The sequence below is a fragment of the Panulirus ornatus genome, chromosome 12 (assembly GCF_036320965.1).
Source record: "Panulirus ornatus isolate Po-2019 chromosome 12, ASM3632096v1, whole genome shotgun sequence".
Taxonomy (NCBI): domain Eukaryota; kingdom Metazoa; phylum Arthropoda; class Malacostraca; order Decapoda; family Palinuridae; genus Panulirus; species Panulirus ornatus.
The window spans coordinates 52,091,708-52,115,374 of NC_092235.1; the positions used below are offsets into that span (position 1 = coordinate 52,091,708).

At 48.2% G+C, this 23,667-nt stretch overlaps 1 protein-coding gene across 4 annotated transcripts in view; it reads right to left on the reverse strand.

Annotated features, from left to right (window-relative positions):
• The window catches only part of LOC139752058 (uncharacterized), a 385,663-nt gene that overhangs the window by 38,694 nt on the left and 323,302 nt on the right, over window positions 1–23,667 (reverse strand). The gene's annotated exons all lie outside the window — the stretch shown is intronic.

Here is a 23,667-nt window from a genome sequence, read left to right on the forward strand (position 1 = left end):
GTCTACTGGTGTCTGAGAGAGAGACATTGTGACCTTTGCGCTACCACTAACAGGTTGAGTATGGGGTGCCTAACAAATTTGCCGGGGACACCGGCACATATCAATCGCATCCTCTTCAAACGCCTGGGAACAACGCTTCCCTGTCTCAGGTTTGGTCCCACAAACACCTCAAAACAGTCTCGGCTCTGGAAGCTCCTCCTCCTCCTCCTCCTCCAGAGGTCTTGTCTGAAAATCCCCTTCCCTCATTTACCTTGTTGCACAAGTAGTGCTCCCCAACCACCAACAAGCCTGCTCTCCAACGAGCCTAGACCCCACAGGATCCAAACAGCCCCGCCCTCTATGGCTCTCAAGCCAGCTGGACCTTAACATGCCCCAACAACACACAGCCTTCCGACAAATTCCCTACAGCAAGCCTGTTAACGCACGGCCCACCAAGCCAGCCTGACCTTTCAAACCTCCAAAACAAACTTGACTCCATAAACGACTCTCCTAGTACAGGTGTGGGCCTCCAAAAGCTGTGATTTGCCCTCACCTCTTACTCACCAACTGGCCTTGGCCCAGCAAACCGACTGACCCCTTCCTCAAGCCCCTTCCCCCAAAAGCACAGTTCCCCGTAGGCTCCCCCTTCCTCCCTCCTTGGCTCCACGCGTCTTCCCTCTATACCTCTGTGCCGTGGGCTCGATAACATGCGGAACGACCACAAATAAGGGTCTCCCATTGTGACGAATGAGCAGGGTGAACAAACATGGGAGCTCGACCGAACAGAGTGGAGGAGAGATGAGGAGGAGAGGCGGATGTGGACAGCCGGAGGAGAGACAGATGTGGAGATATTAGGAAGAGAGGGAGAGAATGAAGACGACTTAAGCAAGGGGAAGAGTAGGGAAGTCGAAAGGTCAGATAAGAGGAAATGGGTGAGACAAAGGCAGACAGATACATAGACGGATTAAAAACCGTGTGTATGGATGCACACAGCTGACTGCATGTAAAGAAAGAGAGAGAGAGAAAAAGAAAACGTGAAGTATGAGACAACAAGTGGTAACACAAGGGGAAAGATGGGGGAACAACATGGGGGAAGGAACGGGTGAGGACTGTAACTGGAGAGGCTGGACTTGGAGAGAGTCAGGGAGAGGAAGGGAGAGCAGAGGATAAAAGAGAACACAGGAAGGCAGACACGGGGGTGAGAGAGAGAGAGAGAGAGAGAGAGAGAGAGAGAGAGAGAGAGAGAGAGAGAGAGAGAGAGAGAGAGTAGAATAAAGTCCAATACCTCGTTTATAAAAGAAAGGACTACAAGAAGTAAAAACTAATAAAGGAAAAGGATCACACGAGGGAAGAGGTGGGACGAAAAGAGGAGGAGAATTAAGATGATGAAGGATAGAAGATGGAGAAGATGAGGAAGAAGAGGAGACACGATGAAGAAGAAAAAGTTTTACGAAGATGATGATGATGATGACGATGATCAAGAAGATAATGTTTTACGAAGAAGAAAAAGAAGAAAGGTGAAGAAGAAGAAGAAGAAAAGGAGGGGTTAGGGGGGGGGGGGGGAGTGGGGAAGGTAGAAGAGAGGCGAAGGGTGAAGAAGACAACGACGACGAAGACTAGGAGGCAAGAGGGACGGGAGAGGAGATTCACCCCACTCAACGAAAATGAAACTTTCAAGATGGATTGTCCAACCAAAGTTGCCTCCGATAAAGTTGGTATTATTCATAGAATTCCCGGCGACACAGGACAATGAGTTTCCGTGGGCTATATAATAACATGGTGGGAGGGGCTATATAATAACATGGGAGGATATATGGTAATGTGGGAGGTAAGGCTATATAATAACATAGGAGGCAGAGGCTATATAATAACGCGGGAAGCAGGGCTATACGGTGAAGTGGGAAGTAAGGCTATATAATAACATGGAAGGCACGGCTATATGAGAGGGAGGGTTATATAATAACATGGAAAGCAGGGCTATATGAGAGGGAGAGCTATATAATAACATTCGAGGCAGGGCTATATGAGAGGAAGGGCTATATAATAACATGGGAGGCAGGGCTATATGAGAGGGAGGGCTATATAATAACATGGGAAGCAGGGTTATGTAACATACGAGGTAAGGGTACTTGAAAATACTTGAGGCAAGGCTGCATAACATGGGGGGGCAGGGCTATACATCAACATGGGAGGCAGGGTTATACTACAACACGATAGACAGGGGTATGTGACAACATGGCAGGCAGGGCTTTGTGATAACATGGCAGGCAGGGCTACATAATGACAAGGGAGGCGAAAATACATAACAATGGGGAAGACGACTACACAACAAGAAATATAGTATGACAACATAACAAAGGAGGCCGGGCTATAACAACAGGGCTACATAACAAGAAGGGAAGTAGGGCTACATATCATGGAGGGCAAGACAGGAGGAAGGAATTGGAAGAGATGAACCAAAGACATACTCTGACGTAAGGCGAAGTGATCATTCGAGAAACACTCGAGTATTTGACGTATGTGAAGATGAAATGTAATCGAGCATTTGACGTATGTGAAGATGAAATGTAATCGAGCATTTGACGTACGTGAAGATGAAATGTAATCGAGCATTTGACGTATACGAAGATGAGAAATACTCGAGCATTTGACGTATACGAAGATGAGAAATACTCGAGCATCTGACGTATAGAAAGATATAAATAAATACTCGCGCATCTGGTACAAAATCAATCTCAACCGCTTTATCATCGAGTTTACCTGCACACTCCTATTTCCTTCTCATTGTACACTATCTTGTTAGGGACTCATCAGGCTGGTAATGGGTTGGCGCGCGAGGTGGGGGCCCAACGAGTGGACAGATCCCTCCCAATACTATAATAATTATACTACCTCAGGACCTGATTTATGGGGCTCGACAGCTTCAAGGCTGCGCTCCACGCACGGGAGCAGGAAATGACGTCGACTGTACTTCTTTCCGACCACTGACTGTGATACAGCCTTGAGTGACCTTTTCACTGACCAGTGCAACTGCTTACAGGTGGAGTCCGGTAACACCTCTCCCTCCTATACTGTAAAACAGGCAGTTACAGTTCATGGTTGTTGGGAGGACAGAGTCCCTAACTAACGTCTCTCTCTCGTACGTTATTGATGCTCTAGTGGGAGCAACAACCTGTGTTTTAAAACCCCTGCAGAGGTCAAATTAGGACGAGTTAAAAAAAAAAAACGGGAGGAGCATTGATCCTCCACCCACCATCCCGGGTCCTACCATGAGATCCTACGATCACAACGCTTTAAGAAAGTCTCTCCTCAAGAACCATCCATGAACCAGGTGGACGCAAGACGCAACTCAGGCATTTTTTTTTTTCTTTTCTTCGCGTTACTCTGTTGCTGTAATTGTTTTCTTTGCGCTATTCTCCTGCTGTAATTGTTGTTCCTTCGCGTTACTCTGTTGCTGTAATTGTTTTCTTTGCGCTATTCTCCTGCTGTAATTGTTGTTACTCTACTGCTGTAATTGTTTTCTTTGCGTTACTCCAGTGCTGTAGTCACGTCGCATTCAGTTACTTCAACAGCCGTGTTGTATATGTCATGATGATGATGCTGTTACTGCAGTATAACAGGACAGCAGGTGTGCAACGTACCAGCTAAACTAAACTGAAAAAAAAAACCGACAAAGATGGCGACCACCAGCACCACGTCGCCAGGGAGGTAACAGCTTAATTAACTTACCTCACGTGCATTTAGTGTGGGCGAACACCTAGAAAAAATAAAAAAAACGCTTCCCCTCCTACAGTTACTTCTATGAAAGAGAGCAAAAAATTAAACGCTTCGCTGTAAATGCTGTATAAAAACCTGCCTCTGTTGTACTTGCTGAAGAGAAAGATCACTCTACGAGCAGTGCCATTAATGCCAAATAGGATATCAATCATTCATTAATGCAGTTCCTTTAAAGTTCTTCCCGTCGTATTGGTGCAACAAGAAGAAGAAGAAGAAGAAAAAAGAAGGGAAGCATAGAAAAAGAAAATGATCCAAAACACATTACCACAAGCACGAATAAGAAGAAAAAAAAATATCGAGAAATATACAGGTTTAGATCAAAGCTTCGGCTGTCTATAAGAACAGGAACAAAACCATCATACTTGGGGGGAGAGGGAAAAAAAAAGAAGACAAAATATTACGTAAAAAAAAAAAAAAAATTGGGATGGGCAGCCATAGATGGCCCACCAAACTGTGCTGGTACAATGGCCGATACCAACCTGTGATAATCGCGTCTATAAAGGCCTCATTCTTTATCCCCCAGGCGACCCAATCAACGATAATCCCCCAGGTATTAATTAATTTACCAAAACGAAGAAAATTAAGCCTGCGACAGATCCAGTAATCAGCTGCGTGATTTAGGACGGGGAAGCACTAGAGCGTCGTCCCATCTACCTCCCTTCTACGTCATCAAGTTTGCAAAATCTTTTACAAAAGAATTTTTTTTTTTTAACCCGACTGTGACGTAAATTATATTTGGTAAGTACCAGTCCAAAATTATGGTTTGATGTCCTTTAAAATCCTTAAGACTATTCCACACGAGATGCTGCTGTGTATGGTTCTGTATGGATATTAATAACCTTAAAAAAATAAAATATGGAAGTAGTAAATAAACACGAAAACAAGACATATCTAAAGGTATTAAAAAAAAAATTGTTTTTTTTGGCTTTCACATAAACTTCAACATCAAGACTGGACCCATGCACGGTGAGCTGTCATTTGTACATCCAGCAGTTTCCCAGATACTTAAGATCAGTGACCGATGATTTAGCTAGGCATATCTACAACCATTTCCATGATGTCACTTGCAGATACACGCACATCTAAAGGGTCTGGGTGCGTAAATGAGATGAACCAGGGCATGTGAAGCGTCTGGGGTAAACCATGGAAAGTTCTGTGGGGCCTGGATGTGGAAAGGGAGCTGTGGTTTCGGTGCATTATTACATGACAGCTGAAGACTGAGTGTGAACGAATGTGGCCTTTGTTGTCTTTTCCTAGCGCTACCTCGCACACACGAAAGGGGAGGGGGTTGTTATTCCATGTGTGGCGGGGTGGCGATGGGAATAGATTAAGGCAGACAGTATGAATTGTGTACATGTGTATATATGTATATGTCTGTGTGTGTATATATATGTGTACATTGAGATGTATGGGTATATATATTTGCGTGTGTGGACGTGTATGTATATACATGTGTATGTGGGTGGGTTGGGCCATTCTTTCGTCTGTTTCCTTGCGCTACCTCGCTAACGCGGGAGACAGCGACAAAGCAAAATAAATAAATAAATAATATATATATATATATATATATATATATATATATATATATATATATATTCACTCCGGTGCCCATCCAAGTCTTGTTACGTGACAATGGTCTCAAGACCTGGAAGACTGCTGACGTCATACGTCCACTGTTGAGTTACGATGTTGTCCAGATCCGTCGGAGACGAACAGATTTGTTCCCTTATTCATGTTCCTGCCACGGGCACGATACACGGTACAACGTTCACTGGAATGGTGTTCCGTTGAAGTATTCAGGGGTGGTTCTGTGTTCTACTGGAAGGAACTATGGAAACTTCCTGTAGCAGAGGTTTCCAGTTCCAGGAGTTGAACCTCCCTCCCTCCCCCCCTTCCCTCACTCTTCATCCAGCCCTTCCATCCAACTCATCCTTCCTCTTTCTCTCTCTCTTCGTGTCACATCTTTCCCGTCCCCTGTCCTTTCTCCCCCCCCCCCCATCAACCCCTCGCCGGCGAGGGGTAAAAAAAAAAAATAAATCTCCTAAAATATTGGCCATAAACCTGGACTAATCGCGTGAGGGAGTCGTGGCCGTGTTTTGAGTGCCTCTCCAGCGTAGGAGGTAATCTCTAAATGTGAGAGATCATTACCACCAATTCTTCCTCGCATTTATAAAACTTCCTCACTCTCTCTCTCTCTCTCTCTCTCTCTCTCTCTCTCTCTCTCTCCTGGTCCAGAGCCTCTCTTTGTCTCTCCTCATCCTCTCTCTCTCTCTCTCTCTCTCTCTCTCTCTCTCTCTCTCTCTCTCTCTCTCTCTCTCTCTCGTTCAGAACATCTTTCTCCTCTCTCTCTCTCTCTTTCTTCGGTCTAGAACTTCTCTTCCTCCTTTCTCTCACTTCTCTCCAGTCCAGAACCTCTCCTCCTCCTCCTCCTCCTTCTCCACCTTTTCCCTTACAAAAACAATAGAAGACCGCGTCAGGCGGCAAGGGCAATGCATTTGCTAGATTAGAAAGTTTTGATAAAATGAAAATTACAGCATTTGTGTTGTTCTCTGCTCTGTGACTTTGTTACGCGGCGAGGGAGGGAATGGGGGAAGGGGTGGTGCTGTGTTCTGGAGTGGGTGGGGAGGTGGAACAGAGGGTACCGGACAGGTGGAATGAGGATGGGCGGAGAAGGAAGGTCCTCTGGTGGGACAGAAGCTGGAACGTGAGATGTGAGAGAGGGAATCCCATCTCTCAGAAGTATCATTTTTCCCGTAGAGTGAGGGAAAGGAACAGGAACGAACCGATGGCAGGAAGTCGGTTCCTACAAGAGACGGGATTGAGGAAAGAGTCGAGTCTACCATGGGACAGGAGAGAAAGAGACATTAGAGCAGCTGGTTCAAGGCCAGTTATAAGAAGGTTAAGGGGAGGAGACGATTGTACCAGGTTAAAACGAAAGGGTCTCCTTATTGGGTGAAAACAGCAGAGTAAATCTCTCAGGAAGAGAAGGAAGAAGAAGAAGAAAGGAAGGAGATGGAGTAAAAAGGGAGTAACGAGTGGAGAGAGAGAGAGAGAGAGAGAGAGAGAGAGAGAGAGAGAGAGAGAGAGAGAGAGAGAGAGAGAGAGAATGTTAATAACCAACATGGTAGGGCACCAGTAATTTGGGGTACCTCGGAATGGGGCACTAGTCATGGGGTGGGGGGAAGAGGGGTACCTGTTAAGGATGTACCTGTCGTGGCCAACTGTCAACAGGGGCACAGGCCAGGGACACCGGAGCGGGAGGGAGGGAGGGTGGTAATCACTACGGGGTGCTGGGGAGGGGGGTCAGGGAACAGAGCCAGCTACCAAGCTTTTTTTTTTCAGCAAAGGTTGGGGAATTAATTACTTAGGAAGGTGTTGGCGAGGCTAATAATTAAATAGTTTGAGCGTTGTTGGCGAGGACTAAGTCGATTAATTGCGACAGGCATGTTTTTCAGGCGCGATTTTTACATTAAAGTAGAGGGAGAGGAGAGGGGGGGGGGAGGCAAAATAAATATTTTAAGGGGTAAAATAAGTAATTTAAGGGAGGGAGGGGGGGGGTAATTACATGGAGGGAAGTGGTAAATACTTATGAAAGGATTTATATATTTTAAGGATTGTGTAAATATTTTAAGGGATGTGGTAAATGTCTAAAGAGAACAGGTAAAGAATTAAAGGCGAATGTAAATATTTGAGAGGACGAGGTATGTGCTTTATAAGGGATGAAGTAAATATTAATGACGGGAAGTAAATATCTTACAGGTGAACGGAAAGACACTTTTTTTTTTTTCTGGGTGGATGGAGATAATTTCTACAGGGGCAAATCCTTAATAACTTTTTAGGATAATTCACCAGTCGACGGCAGAAGTACAGATTTTAAGAGGAGAAGAATGTACCTCAAGTGGTCAAGTAAACACCTTTAAAATAAAAGAAATACATCAATTGACGAGGATAGAAATTCGAAAAGAAAGTTAGTTTATTTAGTAAACTGGAGGTGAATACCAATAGTAAACTTAACTTTCGGGAATAATCAAATGATTTAAGATTAATTTCTGAGAAAACATAGGTAATCCAAAGCTACTTTAAATCGCAATCAAGGGAATCGATCCTCCCCTCCTGTATTATCACCCAGTAACATTAGGGGCCAGAAGAAAGGGGCCAAGCGGGGATGGATTTTCTCCTCGAGGGACCAGTTGTCTGATCCTGACTGTATCATGCTAAGGCCGGAGGAGAGAGAGAGAGAGAGAGAGAGAGAGAGAGAGAGAGAGAGAGAGAGAGAGAGAGAGAGAGAATGTGTGGATGTGCGCGTATGCGCGAGTGTGAACAACAGCAATTGAGGTTTATACATTTTTCCCCGCCTGACACAACAGCTGTGGCGACTCCTCCTCCTCTGCCAACACCTGTGTTCTGGTGGAAGCTACAATACATGGCCCACGACCATGCCAATAAATTCTTCTCACTATTGTTATTCTTATACAGCACAAGGGTCCCTTACCATACGGCTCTTGTGGCCTCGAGGCTCCACTCCATACATGAGGAGGGAAAGTGATGGACTCCTTTGGAATGGAAAGGTCCCCTAAAGAGACTATACTCCTTTCCGTCCACTTATTGTTGACAAGGTCCAGTAACACACACACACACACACACACACACACACGCACACACACACACACACACACACACACACACACACACACACACACACACCTATAATCATCGTATACATTCAAAAGGAAGCGTTTTATTGAGTTCCTGTACCACCAAGTCTGGATTCCAGTCAAAAGTATGGAAAATATTGACTCGTTTGGAGAGAGAAGGTCCTAGACGAGACTTTTCAGTTGTAACCAAATACAGGCGTAGTATATACACACACACACACACACACACACACACACACATATATATATATATATATATATATATATATATATATATATATATATATATATATATATTTATTTTATTTATTTATTTTACTTTGTCGCTGTCTCCCGCGTTTGCGAGGTAGCGCATATATATATATATATATATATATATATATATATATATATATATATATAAACACATGTATAACACACACACACACATCTGGTGTGATATAGCTTGATAATACCCCAACACACAAATTATCACAAAAGTGTTACAACAGTAAATACACGTTTCATAATCATGCTTCATGACTCTTATTTGTTGTTACTATTACTCAGCCCATCCCCCTTCCCTCTGCTCCCACGAAACACATGCGTAACACCTGGGCGAGAGAACTTTTTTCTTTTTTTTTTTTCAAACGTGTGGTGGGTGCGTGAGTGGTGGGCAATGGGTGCGTGATGGTGGGTGGGCGAGTGGTGGGCAATGGATGTGTGATGGTGGGTGCGTGGTGGTGGTGGGTGGGTGCGTGAGTGGTTGGGTGGTGGTTGGGTCACTCCTGCGCCCACCCCAGTAGATCTAGCTTACACCAACTTCAGTGGTTACGAGAAGAGCGAGTGCTGCTCCCTCCCTCCCTCCCTCCCTATCCTTAAATTAAACATACCAAGAGAGAGAGAGAGAGAGAGAGAGAGAGAGAGAGAGAGAGAGAGAGAGAGAGAGAGAATTTGTGTACAAAATAATGCACTGCTGCATTGCTCTTCCAAACGAATTTTCAACATCAAAGACAAGAAAATGAGACTCCTCTCCCTTTCGTTCACACAGAAATAAAAAAAAAGAAATATAAATAAAACGGAACTCGTTCACTATGAAAAAAAAGGACGTACGAAAAATAAAGAAAACTTCTTTCCCAATACAGACAAAGGCTTAAATAAGGACGCAAAGACAACCTGATAGAACAAATACATCATACTTAAGTGTAAAAAAAATATAACCTAACACATAGTTGAGTAAACAAAGGCACAAGAATGATGCCATTACAGAAAGCCAAGAAATAAGCCAAACATGTCGATAGTCTACCCCGACACACACACACACACACACACACACACACACACACACACACGCAAAGAAACCTAACAAGTAAACGCAAGTTTTGGCCTGAATGACAATCCTCGACCAAAGCACCCGAGGTCGGTACCAGATGATGACCGCTGATCTGAGAACATTTGGAAGTGACGTCATCCTGCAAATGGGAGGCGCCATATTGGGTGGGAGAAAGCTGTAGAGAAAGGGAAAGGGGAAGGGGGTGTGAGGGGTGTGAGGGGGAAACGATGATATTATTAGAGAGACTACATATCACGGGATTAGCGAAGCCGATCGCTCTAATGGATTACTAGCGAGAACTCCTCTTAACAGGTCACGTCAGTCCTCCCCCACAAGGGCGTGTGTGCATGACGCTCATCTTCGCTCGCTGGCTTGGTTACAGGACGAGTGTGACGCCCCCCCCCAACTCCCCTTCCCCCAGTACCAGATACAGTGCACGCATGTACCAGACACAGTGCACAAGTAAAGATGAAAATCCGCAGAGCCTCGCCACTGGAAGTTATTCGTACAACACACGACGTACCTTGGTGATCGCTTGCGTCAGGCAGGCTGTTAGAACCCGTCATAGCAAGACATCGAACTCGCCAGACAGACTAGGGAACTCGGCGCCGGCGCTCCAGCAGAAGCCGCAGGTGGCTAACAGACACACCACTGTAACCACTCGTGTGGTGGGAGAGAAGATCCACTGAAGGAGTCCTCAATATTCACCATAGAAGATACAAAATCAGTCTCGATTTGCATAGAAACTGCGACTGCGAGAACTGAATTTAGCCACGTTGGTAAGGAAAGCGGCCATCAAGGACGAGGGACCTGCTACTCCAGCGGCAACTTTGCTACATAAAGCCAACATCTTGCTCCTGACGGCAAAATTCAGCTACAACGGCCTGAAATTACACGTACGACTGCAATTTTCGGCCTTGATGACCACCGTCTCGCTGACACAGTGGGAGGAGGGTGTATTCGGAACTCTGTTGAAACAGTAAACACAGCAGTTGCACCGAGGGGGCGCTGCTGGCACCCGTGATGCAGCTGCTGTTAACTTAGCGAATGTACCTCCTCCTCCTCCATAAAGGCCAAAATCCCATAATGACAACATACAACCCCACGTGAGCGGGCCCTCCATCCATCAAACTTTTTGCCAGGGCCACAGCAGCAGTATCATAACAGCGCTGATCACAGGATTACCGACGTAATCCCCTTCCTGATGGTGACAACCTCGATACAATAGTCATATCCCTTTTATGTAAGCCCAGATCCCCTGTATGATTACCCTCAACTTCACCGTTGAATTCGGTAACCTTCTGTGTTTATCCAAATCGCTTAATTATTTGATTCGAATCTTTCGGTAGTGAAGGAAAACCTCTTGCGTTCACCCAAAATCCCTTGGTTATTTACTTTAAATCTTTCAGTAAAATCGAAACTCCCCCTTTTATGTTTTTCCCAGATCCCTTGGGTATTGACCTTAAAGCGTTTTGTAATCCTGGAAACATCCTTTTCTCCACCTAAATCCTTTATGTATGTGTTCTACATCTTTCTGTTGTACTGGAAACCTCAAACTTGTCTCAAGATCGAATTCATTTGTAAGCGAAGCGCCGTCTATTGCCTCCTGAATCCCCTTTCTACAATAAACCAACATGTTTCTATTCACTATACTTAATTGTTTAGCGTCTGATCTTTTCGAATGAGGGAACAACCCTCTTTTTCTTTTCCCCTCTTCTGGAGGCTGAATCTTCCAGGAAAGTTGTTACCGCCTCTTCGTTTTCGTCGGGTGAGCGTTGGCGAACTGACGAGTTCTGATTAATTCAGGTTACAAGATATGATGACAAGGGTCTTACAGAGTCACACGGGGAGGGAAAAGTCCGGAAATCGCACACCCTTCAATGCCAGGCGGCAGGAAGGAGATAGAAAACTAATAAATTCTTGCCAAAGTAATTACAGGTCTCGTGTTAAAATCCTGAAAGTGATGCAGAATGGTAAAAGAGAATGGTTCTTTACTAGAAGTGGGGGAGAGGGGGGGTGGTGGATGGGACAGGGAAAGGAAAGGACAGTGGGAGGTTAAGGAGGGTGGGGAAAGAAAGGGTGAAGAGAGAGGAGGAGGAGGAGGAGGAGGAGGGTGGAGAGGCGTCTTGATTATAACTTAACAATCACGAAGAGGAGTTGGGAGGAACGGGGTTGGCTCCGGAGCGGTGGTCTGTGCCCCGTATTACTGATCCGTCGGAGTTCCGGGAGGAGGAGGAGGAGGAGGAAGATAGTCTTGTTAAAGGAGTCGGCCCGCTCTCCGGGGCTGCCAATTATAGAGGTGAGATTGGAGGGCTGCATCGGTCATCCTCGACTGTCAATTATAGGGAAGAGCAGAGGGTACGGAGTGTGCGGGAGCGGAGGTGGGGCCATCTACCCCGTGGGAGGGGGGAGGGGGTCGTCTATCTACCAGCCAGCCAGACATTCCTTATTATGACCGTGATCGCCGACATGCAAGATTCGAATCCAATCTACACACAATATTGTACGACCTCTAGGACACCACGAGCAGGTACTCGAAAGATCATGAGGACGCACACGCACACATGCAGACACAAACGCATCCGAACTCACACATGTACATACACTCGAGAGCAACCAAGGATAAACAGACACAACTTCAAAAGACAGACAAATACACTGAAACGCATGCGAATATGTACCAATGCATCGCGCGTCATACATAAATCAGTAATGTGCACGTCATAAACATGCTCCTCAGCACGACTGTCGACACACACACACACACACACACACACACACACACACACACACACACAAACACAGTACACACAAAGCCTGACAAGCCCTAACCAGAGTGCCTTAATAATCCCCTGAGCGGAGTAACACAAAAGTTAACTTATGCCACTTCGGCCGGGTCGCAGCATCACTCCAGGAATTTCCAATTACCTCTCTCTTTCTGGTCGGCGGCGGCAGCGACGTGCTGGCCCCATTATAACTCTGCCGCCGCCGCCACTGCTGCTGGCCCCGACGCAGCCAGCGCCGCTCACGGTTGCCCCGCGGGTGGAACTTGCGTAGCGCCCGCCGTTCCTCACGCTCGTCGACATGCGCCCTCCTCCAGCAGCCGCAGATAATGATGACCATTAAGGACTTCTAGTATCAAACTAGGGGGGTCACACTGCCAGGCACCGTGCCCATACCAACCAAGGGTCACGGGCAGTCATAATGCACGGTGCCCGTGCCAAGCGCGGAGACCTAGCTCTGCTGGTACCAACTACAAGAGAAGATGAGGATGTAGTCACCGCCTCCCGGCGACGTCGATTTGAAAATCTTCAGCCTCGCTGAAGGTCCTCCTTACAGGGCAAGTCTTTACACCCCTCAGACGTAAAATCAGGAGACGCAGGCACCTTCGGCAGCACTATAGCCTTACCAGTACACATACAGAGTATCATTTTCTCGCGTGCATACAAGTATTCCAGCAGTCACGAGGCTGTAACTTACAGTTGACGATACGAGAGACAAGAGACTCGAAACTATATCCGCAGGAGGGTTACAGCGCTTCGTCCTGCGCAGGAGTATCGTTAAACGCCTAACACTGGGATAGTTCAAATGGTAATACCTCAATACCTCGAGGGGTTTGCTGTCATGGGTCGTGCCTCCGGGGTTAGCTCTCATGATCGTACTTTTGAACCCCTGGGGCCAGCTTTCGTGTACGCCCCTCAGTTACATCCCCCCGGGGTAAGCTTTCATGGACGTATGTGTAGCCCACGGGGGGGTAAATGTCATGGACGCACCACTGTGCCTCCCAGGGTTAGTTCACAAGGCTACGCTTCCACTGCAATCCACTTATAACTTGCGAGTGGCGGCCACCCCTGTGCTAATTCCTTTGCCGTCACCTGCTAGACAAACAACAAAATCGCTCTCGTCATCATTTCAGAATAAAACAAAAAGGAAGGAATATTTTTCAAATACATCCAACAGAGCAATTACAGAACTGCATTCTTCATTAAATCCCGTCTGACTGGGGATGCGCAGTTCAGGAAACATTTCCTTACTGGGAAAATACGTCTGCCCCAGGTAAGGTGGGGGTTGGGGGGTTGGAAGGTGGGGTAGGGGGTAGAAACTGGAGGTTGGGGTGGGAGCGAGAGGTAAGGGGTTGGAAACCGGTAGATATTTGATACTGGAGGTTAGAATGGGAGTAGGTATTAGGAGGGAGTATAGACAGAAGCTTAAGGTTGGAGAGGGGGGGGGGTTAGGAGGTAGGGTTTGGATGCTGGAAAGTGGAGGATGGAAGAATAGAGGAGGAAGTAGAGGCTGGTAGATAGTAAGGAAGTTCGAAACAGAAACACGAAGAGAAAAACAGAGCAGTGCATCCCCAGGAGCAATTGTTTTTCACTTTACACTATATGAAGAGGTGGCTGAAATTAGGGTAGACTAGCTCTTCCACCACCAGCTCGTTGTCTCCTCTAACCACCACCACCAGCAGATGTGGCCACCAACAGACCGAATATATGTGGCACAACATCTGGTGTAAACATATCAAGTCGCTTTTCATGTTCATGAATGTAAACACGCTATGCTCAAAACGGCTTTACATGGGTCACCAGCTTGTATCAGAGGTCATATAACTGTATGTGAGGTCAAGAAGAGTGAGAGTTCACGACCGTATGTAAGGTCATATGACTGTATATAAGGTCACCTGGATGTACCTGAGGTAACCTGTAAGTATCTGAGGTCATTTGACAGTATCTGAGGTCCCCTTTGGTCAACGTAAGACGGGATTATCCTCAGCTACAAACCTCACACGCTTCTCGCGTCTCCACTTAGTGGTAAAGATTAAATCTGCTCCAAAACCTCTTCACCCATCTAGCAGTGACATGTGTACGTACAATGATCACCAGGGAACTAGGAAAAAATAAAACGAGACTATATCTTCACATAACGGAAGACTTCTTTCAGATGGACATACCAGTGGAGCGAAAGCCTGAGTTTTGAACCACAAGGGCTGCATGTGTTCAACGACCACCCGTGCAAGGGTACCAGGAGACATGAACCGCTTGGGTAGGACCGTCACAAGCAGGACCTGGTACCACAAGCATCAGTTCCGACACGAGCTGGTACCACAAGCCTTATCCATACCTTAAGACTTGATACCACTGGTATCACTTGGTTTGTGTCGTACCACCGGCATCAGGCCCTAAGACCTGGTACTACAATCATCCGTCCAGGACCTGATACCATAATCATCAACCCCAACAGGACCTGGTTCCAGCACCATTAGTGCCACCACCATCTCGTGCCACAACAGAATCAGCTGCGCCTACCAGGTCCTGGTACCACAAACATGACCTAGCACATCAACCAAACAGCCCCTCAGGCAATATTCATATCCTGTCCACTTCTTCGCCACACTTAGCCCCTAAAGTCCCTCCCGCTGGGATGTGTCTATTTCTTTACAAGAACGAAGGTCGGTGATGACGTTCAGGTCCCCATCTCTCGACGTTCGCTCAGGGGTACGAAGAGATGCCGGTGTGCGAAGTGAGTAGTGGACCTGTATAGGTGATGGAGGGAAGGGGGGGAGGGGGTCACTAGCGACGCCGCCGTTGGAGGAGGAACAGAGGGAGTCAAGAGGAGGGCGTCGACGGCGAAGGCAACGAAGCTAAATGTCGTTAGCCGGAGGTCACGGTAATTGTTGTACCCAGTACTTGTCCTATCAATTTGCCTCGTTTCCCCGGGCCAGAGATGTGGCTTTATTCCCAGGGAGGAAGGAGGGAGAGAGAGAGAGAGAGAGAGAGAGAGAGAGAGAGAGAGAGAGAGAGAGAGAGGCGAGGGCAGTGGGTGAGCGAGTTAGTTAGTCCAGGGGTCTTTGGTAAGAATGAGCAAGAACCTTTTAACAAGCGATTACCCGAGGGATCGAACCCAGGTCCCTGATGTGAGACGAGGGGGTCTCTGTCCCCACAAAACCCAATGTACCTCCCCGTGGTAATGGTGACAGGACGGGCTCTCACAGCGGCACCGACCGCAGTGGCTTTAATATTGTAATGTTGACGCAGAAACAGGCACAGCGGCAGCTATTTTGAGGGGGGGCCAGACAGCAGCAGCAGCAGCAGCTGTCGAAGTCGGACGGGAGGAGGAGCAGTAGCAGGAGCAGTAACAGCAACACAAGCAGCGGCAGTCTGGGCAGCAATAGCACGGGAGGACCAGCTGTGTGGCTTGTGGAGAGAAGCAAGTTGCTCGCTCGCAGAGTGCCAGAGGTGCAAGATCTGTTACTCCTGGGTACACACGGCTGTGACAACAGCCAGGTAAAATGTGTGTGTGTGTGTGAGAGAGAGAGAGAGAGAGAGAGAGAGAGAGAGAGAGAGAGAGAGAGAGAGAGAGAGAGAGAGAAATATGAGAGAGACTACCTACGAGGAAATTTTGCCATGAGAGAGGGAGGAGAGGAGAGGGAGAGGAAGGGAGAGAAAGCACAAAGATTTACAGGATAAAAACCCAGTCAAAACGGTTACAAAAGGAGAAATATTACAGCATGACGGGATAATAGCCTCACTGGCACCTCACGCCGATGTTGCCACTCGTCCTACTCCCCGACCACTTTTTTCCCTAAGCCAATTTCCGCGCGATAATTAAATGTAAATTGTCAAGGAAAATTGGAACTCATGTTACGCGGACAATGAATTCCCTCCTCGGTATTTTAACCCCCGAGAAGCTCGCCTCATCCACAGCTGAATGGCTGGGTGGGGGGGAAAGGTGTAGGGGGGAGGGAGGGGGGGGGAAGGAAAGTTGTGGGGACGGTGAAAGGGGGGACTTGGGAAAAGGGGTAGAGGTGTGGGGAATTGATGAATTGTGTGTGGGGGGGGGGGGGTTGGGGGAAAAGGTGTGGGGGTGGGGGGCGAGAAAGGTGTGGTGAATAAAAAAATGAATGATACATGTCTGGTCATGACGGCATGGGTGTCGAGCAGTGTTCGAAGCAACGGGACATTTTCATACACGCACCACGGCTGAATGACGTCCTAACCTGAGGTAGAGCGTTACCGGGCCTCCTCCCCTGCTGAAGTCAGAAGCCCTTGAATGACCTCACCACTCGATGACGTCACCGACGGGTCACAGTTCAGGGCAGACTAAAACCACTTTTTTTTTTTTCCCTTCATTGCATCCGGTAGTTAGGCAAGGCTTGCGAACCATCATTTTATGAGTGGGGAAGTGAGTGGTAAAGAGGATTACACATCTTTTCCTTTGATCACAATAACATCGTAAACAAAACGATTAGAAACCTGTTTCCCCTCCCTCCTCTCCCTTTCCCTCCCTCCCACAACAGCCCACCGCCAACACCACCACCAGCACTAACCTCTCCAACCTCCACTCCAGAACTAGCCTCTTCAACCTCCACCGTTCCCGAACACTAACCTCTCCATGTGCCTCCTCCACCATCCTACCACAACACTAACCTTCCCAACCACATCTACCACAACACTAACCTTCCCAACCACATCTACCACAACACTAACCTTCACAACCACATCTACGACAACACTAACCTTCACAACCACATCTACCACAACACTAACCTTCACAACCACATCTACCGTACCACAATACTAACCTTCCCAACCACATCTACCGTACCACAACACTAACCTTCACAACCACATCTACCGTACCACAACCCTAACCTCTCTTCCGTCCAACCTCCCACTCGCCTCTCCACCAATACGAACTCCTTCACCCTCCAATCTCTCCCTCCCTCTTCAACACTAACTTCTCTTCTCCACGCCCGCCCCCTTCCCATCCTCAACATTAGCCTCTAACCCGTTAGCACTAACCTCTCCCTCTAAGTGCCACCCCTCAGTACTGACCTTCCCCTCTAACCCCCAATTTTCAACACTAATCCCCCCCCCCTCCCGTCTAACCCTCCACCTCTCAACACAAACCTCTCCCTCTAAACCCACTTACCCCTCAACTCTAAACCCCCCAACCTTCAACTCCAACCCCCTTCTTCCCCCCACACCCCACCCCTCGACAGTAACCTTCCCCATCCCACCCATAAAACAATAAAATCACTATTAGCCATCCACATGGAAAGGTATCTTCAATAACGCCACGCTTCTCTTGATTGTTTTCTTTGGTGATTTCACAAACTAATGGAAATTCTTTGGGTCGAGGCAAGAGCCTGGAAGGCCACACCTGGCCGTGAGGGCGCCCATCCCGTTGTGGGGGAGCGTGGACTCCACCCTTACAGTCGGTAGGCGGATAAGTCGGTAGGCGTGGTCTTATGACCGGACCAGCACCGTACGCAAGTCTTGGTCTTTCTGGACCTCCTGCTGCTGACGTGTTCCTTGTGGCCTGCTGCTGACGTGTTCCTTGTGGCCTGCTGTTGACGTGTTCCTTGTGGCCTGCTGCTGACGTGTTCCTTGTGGCCTGCTGCTGACGTGTTCCTTGTGGCCTGCTGCTGACGTGTTCCTTGGGGCCTGCTGCTGACGTGCTCCTTGAGCCCTGCTGCTGACGTGTTCCTTGTGGCCTGCTGCTGACGTGCTCCTTGAGCCCTGCTGCTGACGGTGTTCCTTGTGGCCTACTGCTGACGTGTTCCTTGTGGCCTGCTGCTGACGTGTTCCTTGTGGCCTGCTGCTGACGTGTTCCTTGTGGCCTGCTGCTGACGTGTTCCTTGAGCCCTGCTGATGACGTGTTCCTTGAGGGCTGCTGATGACGTGTTCCTTGTGGCCTGCTGCTGACGTGTTCCTTGTGGCCTGCTGCTGACGTGTTCCTTGAGGCCTGCTGCTGACGTGTTCCTTGAGCCCTGCTGCTGACGTGTTCCTTGTGGCCTTGCTCCTGGCGTGTTCCTTAAGGCCTGCTGGTGACGTGTTCCTTAAGGCCTGCTGGTGACGTGTTCCTTGTGGCCTGCTGGTGACGTGTTCCTTGTGGCATGCTGATGACGTGTTCCTTGTGGCCTTGCTGCTGGTGTGTTCCTTAAGGCCTGCTGGTGACGTGCTCCCCGTGGCCTGCTGGGGTGTTACTGCCTGCTCAGACCAATTCCCCGTAAGCTCTCCTGTCACCCCGATGTTTGCAAGGACACCACACCTATGCGCCCATGTCCGCACACCTACCCATGCGCCCCTACGTCCGCACACCTCACCATGCGCCCCCACATCCGCATACCAAACCATGCGCCCCCACGTCCGCATACCAAACCATGCGCCCCCACATCCGCATACCTACCCATGCGCCCCCTACGTCCGCACACCTCACCATGCGCCCTCACGTCCGCATACCAAACATGCGCCCCCACGTCCGCATACCAAACCATGCACATACATATCCGCATACCTGCTATGGACCTTCATGCCCGCACACATCCTATGCACCCTCCCCCTCCCCCCACGTGACCACACAAGCTCGCCTCGGACCCTGAAAGACTGGCAGACGGAGGCACAGTGTGTGTGTGTGTGTGTGTGTGTGTGTGTGTGTGTGTGTGTGTGTGTGTGGGGTAGTAACGTAGTGTTCCTCCGAGAGCGATCTTTTCCTCCTATAGACAACCCAGGCCCCCGATGTGCGGGTCTAAATCTATTGGCTAGGACGTACGAGACGACGGAGGGAGGAGGAGGAGGGGTGCGTGCGTGGGGGAGAGAGAGATATCCTGTACCCCCAAACACACACACACACACACACACACACACACACAGACGCACGCGCGCGCGCGCACCTGGTAAGAGCGGTGAGCGAAAAGAAAAAAAAAATAATAACAAATTGCACGAAAGCGAAGATGTATCTGTTTAAAATCGAATTTTTCAGATGTGATATTGGATGAAGTCTGTGAAGACTGTTGTGGGGCTGCAGGATCTGAGAGAGAGAGAGAGAGAGAGAGAGAGAGAGAGAGAGAGAGAGAGAGAGAGAGAGAGCTCTCCCACTTCCCCGGGAGTATCCGATAACGGTGAACATCAATACATCAATTTAAGAAGGCCCGATTTATATTCCATTTAGGATCGCTTATTTTATTCATAAACAGAGCAGGCTCAAATACAACCCCTCCTCCTTCCTCCTCCTCCTCCTTCACTCCTTCGTCCTCCCTCCTCCTCCTTCGCCTCGACCGGCCCTCCCCCCCACCCCCTCCCCTCTACGTAAACCTATTGGCTGCGGTGTCAGGCTAACTAATCACCCTCCATAAATATCGCATTCTAGAATTCAATAAGATAGCAATAAGACAAATAAGAGGAAAAATAAGACAATCAGGAGAAGAAAACCCACCTTGAAATATGGCCTACTGGGAGCCGTGTTTTCATTGCACAGACAAGTCGGCGGCCTCTACCATCCAACCCCCTCCTCCTCCTGCCCCCCTCCCTCACCTCAACCCCCCCCCCAGCCTAAAACTATTGGGCCGATCCTGTACACACTTCTTGCACCGCCCTCGTGTCCAGAGTCCAGGTTATTGATGCTTATGTGTGTGTGTGTGTGGAGAGAGAGAGAGAGAGAGAGAGAGAGAGAGAGAGAGAGAGAGAGAGAGAGAGAGAGAGAGTGTGTGAGTGTGTGTGTATGTACGTTCGTGAGAACGTTTGTCAGTGTGTAGTGCCAATATGGTTCTAATTCTGTGACACACTTTTTTTTTTCCTCTATTTACAAATAATTACATTCAAGCTGCTCAACAGCTTGAGCTGACTGGCCAGCCAGGACACACACACACACACACACACACACACACTACAATAATCAACCAAAGAGCGTAACACGCATGGGAAGTCCCCATGGCCAGGGGGTTTAAACAGGGCACTAAGTACGATGGAGGAGTACGAGTGTACATCCTTGTAGTACAGTGAGTACGCTTCCTGGTAACGTAACGCGTGCAGTGTCGAGTTTCAGTACTGTACATGTAATAATAATGAACGACTTTGTGACTTCAGCCTGGCCATTCGACTGAAAATACATAGTTGAGATATTACAGAACTGGGAAGGTTTCAGTAATAGTTACATAATATATATAAATTGCTTAGGATCAATGTACGGTCTGCTTGAGGGTGGTGTGAGCGTGCATGGCAGCAACGCCGCGTCTACGCATGCGGTACGATAACAGTATAATGCAGTAGTGTAGCTGTATTTACTTTTGTACTGTATTTTCTACAGGAGCAGCGTGATTATAGTGTCTGGCATCGACGTATGACTGTATAGCATGTCTGTATTGCCTGCCGGTAAGAGCTACTGGTCTTTCTCCTTCGAAGGAAGAATATAATGAAGTCATGAAGGAGTCTAGCGTCTTGGACGTTCCATTTTCTATGAGCCAGCGGGTGGACAGGCAGGCAGGCCGGCTGGCTGGCGGGCGGCCGGCTGCCGGCCAGTACTCTCGGAAAACCCCGCTGCCAGCCGCCCGAACCCATCCGTCACAATACTCCTGCCCCGCACAATTATTCTCACCCGGCATAGAGAGAGAGTCAGTCTCTCTCTCTCTCTCTCTCTCTCTCTCTCTCTCTCTCTCTCTAAACGCGCAGGTCCTGCCTCATAGCAAACCCTCGTCGTTGGTCGTTAGTACTCGTAGGTAGGTAGGTAGGCTCTCTCTCTCTCTCTCTCTCTCTCTCTCTCTCTCTCTCTCTCTCTCTCTCTCTCTCTCTCTCTTTAGCTGATGGCTTTAGGGAAAATGAAGAAGTTTTGAGGAAGATTCGTAACCATTTTTAACACGAGTGTGAAAAACGGTACCACATGCTACCCAATATATCCCCAACACTTGAATCTTCTGAACATTTCCCGCGCTCGGCGTCCCAAATCTCCAATATAACTCGTCAGGTGTAATTCTCACTTCGTCCGAATTCTCCGGATGGAATCAAATAACCGGTGAATTTACCGCTAAACCGCCGAATCCATTGCGACTTGAACGATCGAAACTACTTACTTCGGATTGAAAAGCTGGCTTTGGTTATATAGGAAGAAGATTTAACATTTCTCTCTGAAATAAGCAAACACGAGCAGAGGAATCCAGAGTCAGCTGCTGCGATTCGCACGCGGCTTTAGTTGCGCGCGATGGCACCAGATGGCAGTTTGCTTGTGTATGCAATATTGAGAAGCGGGGGGAAAATTGAATGATTTGCATTTTCGTCTCGGTGTTACAAGACGGCGCGGTGGGCTGACGGTTTATATTAACAGCGGTGGGCGGTGGGGTGTGTGTTGCAGCCTTGTTATGCCCCCGCTAGCCTCCTCCATCCCCCACCCACCCACCAACCCAACCTCCCCACACAAACACACACACACACACACACACACTCGCCACCCTCTCCTCCTCCTCCTCCCACCCGTAACCCTTCCTTCACTTCCACCAGCATCAAAACTTCTGGGCCGAGTTCGCGTCACACTTGAGGTGGACAGACGCCCGGCACTGGCTATCTCTCTCACATACTGGCTGGCCTGATATTTAAAAGGGTCACCCCTCCATGATCTAAGCCCATAAACGCCTCAACAACGCTGATAATATTCTTTATAGGAAGGAAGGAAATCCTGAATGAAAGAAAACTGCGCATTTTTTTTTTCTAGCATGTGTGTGTTTAAAGGAGTATTAAAATAAGCAATGATGCACTCATTTCTAACTGCAGGATGTGCCATGTACGTGTGCCTTATGAAGGTGTCGACTTCGTATGTAGGTTTTAGTTATGTATACAGCGGTGGGTGATGCCAGCCTGTTGGTTTTACTGAGGCAACGTATTCTTGATTGTGTTAGAGAGAGAGAGAGAGAGAGAGAGAGAGAGAGAGAGAGAGAGAGAGAGAACAAAGGAGGTAAAACGGACAGAAATATAATACTGATAATGTTAATAATTGTCATACAGAAATGACAGCAATGAAGACAGACAGACAGACAGACAGAGAGAAACAGAACCTGCACATGAGACATCCAAGTCCCTGTCTCTTTCCCACAACCTCCTCCTCTCCCTCCCCCCTCATCTCAGCCACAACCTAACCCACACCTCCTCACAAAACCCAAGGCGTTTGACTCCTCCCACCACACCACAGCCAGCAGAAGCCTCACCCTTCCCCGCACTCGCCCATACAAGAGAGAGAGAGAAAAAAAAAATATCTCCACAATTACCTCGATATGTCCTTCCCTCACAACTTTCTACAAATAAGCATTTTGTGATTTCGTAGCACCAGTGAAAACTTTGTCGAGATGTGTGTGTGTGTGTGTGTGTGTGTGTGTGTGTGTAGGCAGGGGGTTGGAAGGGAAGGGGGGAAGGGGGAGAATCCGCTCACCGGGATATTGAATCTTACTTATTTCAATTTCAAAGAAGCAAAGGTTCGATCTGACCAGCATCAGGGTAACAACATGAATATTTGTAGGAGCGAAGCTGGGGACAGCTGGGGGTAGGCTGGGGTTGGAAGGTGTGGAAGGAGGGGGAGAGCTGTGGTGTTAGGATGATGATGGGGGTTAGCATGAGGCTGAGATGGGTTGGAGTGGGGGAGGAGGAGGGGGGAGGGAGAAGGGGAGTTAGACTGAAGATTGGTTGGGGTGAAGGGATTAGTGCTGGGGTGAAGGGATTAGTGCTGGGGTGAAGGGATTAGTGCTGGGGTGAAGGGATTAGTGTTGAGGTGCTGGGAATTACACTGAGGTTGGGTTGTGAGTGAAGGGGATTAAGGTGGAGTTGGGTTAGGGGTGAAGGGGATTAGGCTGGAGTTGGGTTGGGGTGAAGGCGATTAGGGCGAAGATAGAATGTGGTTAAGAATGAAAGGGGGATTAGGCTAGAGATTGATGTGGGTGGATTATAATCAATTTTGTGTGCGTGTGTGCATTTGTGTGTGTATGTGTTTGTGTGTGTGTGTGAGGGTTAAGAAAGCAGCCACATAGCGTTTAATCACCATGCAAACTGGAACAGTAGTGGTGGCAGTACACCTTACTAACCACAACAGAGTTACTGGTCATCTCCCAGTACCTCCTAGAGGGACAGTGTTACACCCATACCCAGTTCACGGCCGACGCGCTACACACAGACAATCCCAGTACACGGC